Here is a 4,973-nt window from a genome sequence, read left to right on the forward strand (position 1 = left end):
GTTGTTGTTGTTTGATCCCCTTTACCATGATACATTTTATGCAGTATACTTTGTATTTGGTACTTATGTATAAACCTATTTTTAAACCTTGGGAGTTATAATGGCTGCCAGCTCATCCTTTAATCACTGACTATGAGGTTCTTTGGCCTAATTGGTTTTAGTTAGTACTTTATTTGGGTTTATTCAGGCGGAAAACCTATATCTGTTATCTACGTCGGTGGTTAAAGGTTGAACTATTTTGACTACAAATCTTAATTATTATTTTGTTAATGTGCATGGACCATGTACAGAGGAGGCAGTTTAGGGCTGGTTGAGCCCTGTAAATTCAGAAGTAACATCCACTCGATGTTGGCTGATTGGCATCTAAAAGGGAGGCATTTTTCTTACATGTCTGATTGCTGATCTCCTTGGCACCAACTAAGCAGGGTCAGGGTGCTCCCCACAGATGCCTTATCAGGTTACTACTTTCTTAGGTCTGTGGAAAACTTTAGAGTGCTCATTAAAAGAAAAAAAGTAAAATGTCAAAATGGAGCAATATTTGCCATCAGGCCTTTGAAAAATTACACCAAAAAATTGTGCACAATTACACATTTTATTAGAGAAAAGGATATAAAGATTTCATGGTACATGGGCTGAATCTGTTCATCTAAAGTTAGGAGAATATTACTAACGATTTTAAGGTTTCAGGAAAACTCTCTGTGTCGTTATTGGTAAGAAAACTGTTCTTGCTCTTGCTTCTGTATCTTTCTAACCAGTAAATCATGCAATAATGGATATCGGTGAATGTCTATTGAGCAGGTGTTTTCTTATTTTATCACGTTGGCACATGCTGGCATCAAACAGCAGACACAATGTAAGCACTCCAATGGTTTTATATACTGCACTGTAGAGCTGGCCAATTCCATGGTATATACTGTTTAGAACGTTATTCAGTTCTGTCTGCAGGAAATGAAAACTGGCAAATGATCGAGCATGTGTGTGGTTTAAAAAACCATGATTTTTGACTGAATTGTATTTTTAACTTCAATGTGTAATTGTATTGCTAGCTATGATTTTAAAGTTCCTGGTGTTATAGCTGGGTCCAGCCTCAATATAATCTTATTTAGCAGTAAATTAAGACCCCAAAGTAACGGTGTTGATGCTCTGGGACACCAGAAGCGATGTGTTTGTAGTGTGTAGATGAAGAGGCACGCTCTATTGCCACATACAACCACCACTGTCCACTGGAAGGCCATAGTGGAACCGACTGCCTTCACCCGTCTTTATTGATATGCATACTACTAGAACCTGGCAAGTTAGTACATTGCAACTCTGACAGTTCAAATATCCTCCATTTAAATATGCATTTTTCTTTTGTCTTATTTGCATTAAAAAAAAATCTTACTTTAGGTTATAATCATAATGGACATCTACCCCAATCAGCCAATGTATTTAATGTAAGTAAAAAAAAAACTGTGTGTGTATATTAAATGAACTTAGCTTCTTAAGTTGTCTGAATTCTTTTTCCTAAGACCTTTGTTTTTTTCAGAAATGAAAGAGTTCCCCTAATTATTATTCTTCATTATTTTGTGTATGCTCCAAAGAATTTTTATTGTTGCATATATTACGGGCACATAAAAAGATGGGCAGTGCTTAAATGTTTCTAAGAACAAATGTGCAGGGTGTTTGGTACCTTGAAATTCTAGTAAATGATGGTACAATAGGTGGGCGAAGTAAGGGTAGAAGCAACCGCTAAGCAGTTCATAGGTTGTATATTTGGTCATTTTCAGTGGTTAACAAATGGGGCCCTACGTAGTCATACAGGGAATGGATGTGGAAAGAGAGATATATAGTATGATTAAAAATCTGATACATCATTTTCCTAGGAGCTTTAAACCACACAACCACGCTTTTCTTGGAAAAGACCAGAACAATTTTGTTTAAAGCATACCTAAGCTCAACATCTTTACTTTTCATAGAAGGGAAGACAACCCTTTTTAAAGAAAGGTACAGCACCACCCCTTTAAGTCATGATTGCTGTGGCGATCAAGACTTAATGAGAGCACAGAGCCTCCCGGGATACCTACGTCACGCATCCCAGAAGTGTGCCTGAGATTAGAAATTTTTCCTCCTAAGGGAAAGAGATGCCGATCTCTCCCCCTTCACAGCCCTTCACTACATAACCTGCGCAGTGCGAGTTTGGGTGACAAAGAAAGAAGACTGTAAGAGAAGATTGAAGATAGCGCCAGGGTGAAGGAGAATCCCAGGACAACACGTTACTGGAGGGTCAGAAGTACCAGCGGGATTAAATGTGTCAGTTTTTTTGTATTTAAACAATGTGTAGAGGAAAAAACAGCTGAATTCATTGTCTCCGGGAGTAGGGCAAATATACCAACAAATAAACTAACATGGGTCTTAAACTTATGTTAACATTCAAGACTAAATTACTAAATATATTTCAGAAGTCTGTTATTTTGTCAAGTGTCCTTTCCTAGACTGAGGCAATCAGTTCATTTCAGGAAGAAGAAAGTGTTTATTCTGTCTCCTCACCTTTGCTGATCACACTACAGGAAGTAAAAGGTAAGAGGCTGTAGCTCCCATGTGTCAGACATTTCTGAATACAAGCAACAACTGCACTGCTACCGAGATTTACGTGATTGTGTTATTTTTGAGCCAGCATCTTTATGAAGAGAAAATAGATAATAGCTTTGGCTAAGGATGTATTGTGACCTTTGTCAGTTGTAATTGTTGACTGAAAGTGTGTGCACTTACCATAAATAATATATATGAAGTTAAAGAAAAGGAATTGTTAGTTATAATACAATTTTAATACATTGTGACACTTAATATCCTATTGTCTATAAACAAACTGAAATGGAAAATGGGTTGGATTTTCCAAGCAGACAAGGATTCAGTACATACACTAAATTGTCAAGGAATTAAAGGTAATACAAGTTTAAAAGAAAGCTTTGAGATTTACACTGAGATCATGGCCTTCTTATTGCTCCCCCCCCCCCCCCCCTCTACAAGCCAAGAAAAATGGGGTACAGAGTTGGGGAGGGGGGCCACGGGTGGGACGAGCCTTACAGAAATCCATTTTTTTTTTTTTTTTTACAGCAATACAGGATTTATTTTACTTGGTTCTCATGGGGATATCCTACAAGTGTCCCCCTTCCCCACTGGAATAATAAACAACTAAACTAGGTTTAATGAAAAAAAAAGATATGTTACAGAAGTATGCAACTTATTTCATTCTGCATGCACGTGTATCTAGAAGATATGTTTCAGAAACTCTAATATGAAAACAAAATACTCCACAAGCAAAACACATTTCATTAAATGTGTACAGGAATTTTTGCACATCACTAAATATCCCTTGGGCAGAGTTGGGCATAATCGGGGACCCACTAGAGTGAGGGTCCATGCTACATGAGAGGCCAGCAGGAACCTGATGAGTTGCTGAGATTGGATACAATATGGAAAGAACAACTGTTGCCTGTTTTTTTTTTTTTCTTGTTTTTGTTTTTTACCTGTTTAGACGTAAATCGACTTTACAGGTGAGTGAGAAAGGAAAGTCATAGCTAAATAAAACATTCATGAAATCTCACCTGTAGTTACCAAATGACTTGTTGGAAATCCACAGCAAGAAGGTTGTGACCCCAAAAGTGGCCATCACACCATGTGTCATGTTTTGGGTTCATTTTGTGTAAGTAAATAATGTAATAAACGGGCTGTATGCTGTGTAGTAGCAGGCACTGGGAAAACTTAAGAGGGTAGATGTTTAAACCATCAAAAGCAGCAAAAAACAAATTCAGTCCTCAAAAAACCTGAGCTTCTCACAAAATGCAATGATTCCAAGCATCAAGCCAAAATGACACCGTGGCTTAAAAACATTATTTTCCTGCCACTGGTGGAAACGTCATTTGCTAATCTGTTTGTGAACTGTTCTGTGAAAATACATGAGGGTTGAGTGTGGCTGCAATGTTGAGAGAATCATTTCTGGCACAGCAACAACCTTGTGTACATAGAAGACTGGCACTTGGTAACATAGTTTTTAATTTTATTGTGAGCATGGAGTCCCAGTAGAAAATTGAAGCCTCAAGGGTGACCTCACTCAAGGCAAATATAATGCCAATGTGAGCATTGTCACCTGAACAAAGGAATTAATTTAACTGTATTTTTTAACAGAATCAACTATTTATTACATGTAAGGTAACAGCTAAAAAAGATGTTTGTTCAAACTCGTAGTGGTCAGCTCTCCTTATAAAAATAGACTCACCAATGGGCTACACAATTATGGAATGTAATGCTACAGAAATCTTTACTACACATTTCAGAGAACACCCAGTCCCTGCAGTATAGCAAACCTAATCCATAGTATTTTCATCACCATGCTTCAAAGTCGGTATGGGTTTTTTTCGGTTTGTTCCAAATAAGTGTTTTTTGTTTTTTTTTTACCATAGACAAACAAATCTATGTATGATTCATTAGTCCATAGCACATTGTTTCAAGAGGTTTTTTTGCTTTTGTTTCATGAAAAAGGCTTTTTTCTTAGCATACAATCCATGAAGTTTTATTAGAGTCAAATCCCTTTCTATCTGTAGGTCACATTAACACCTACTGATGAGGTAATTGGAGAGCACACAAAATAATTTTGGGGTTCTTGGTGACTTTTAACATTAAAGAGTCAACCAGTATTGAACAAATTAGCAACTGTTTATAAAAAGTATACAGCTTTTTCCTACAGTGTAAATATTGAGACCTTAACATCTAAGGTTTAAAAAGGACAGGATCCACCTGCATACTACTACCCAAAGAGGGCCCAATGAATTTGAAGGGGAGGTAAATGTGAAGTGACCACATGGTATGCTAAAATACCCAACAGTTTCCATAGTGTACTTAGTTTTCTAGATGAGTGTATGATAAACTGTCCAAGTCTGAAACACTTAATATTTCATGATTGTTGTTGCAGGTATGTTGTGGAAGAAAAAAAC

The 4,973-nt window shown here is 37.0% G+C and overlaps 1 protein-coding gene across 1 annotated transcript in view; it reads left to right on the forward strand.

Moving 5' to 3' along the window:
- RAB5B (RAB5B, member RAS oncogene family) overlaps positions 1-1,487 on the forward strand; it is a gene marked incomplete in the record, with an annotated part of 28,705 nt that extends 27,218 nt beyond the window's left edge. Inside the window, 1 exon segment of the mRNA XM_072408576.1 lies at positions 1-1,487.
- Between the last annotated feature and the right edge of the window lie 3,486 nt (positions 1,488-4,973).

This window comes from Pyxicephalus adspersus, chromosome 1, assembly GCF_032062135.1.
Source record: "Pyxicephalus adspersus chromosome 1, UCB_Pads_2.0, whole genome shotgun sequence".
Lineage (NCBI taxonomy): Eukaryota > Metazoa > Chordata > Amphibia > Anura > Pyxicephalidae > Pyxicephalus > Pyxicephalus adspersus.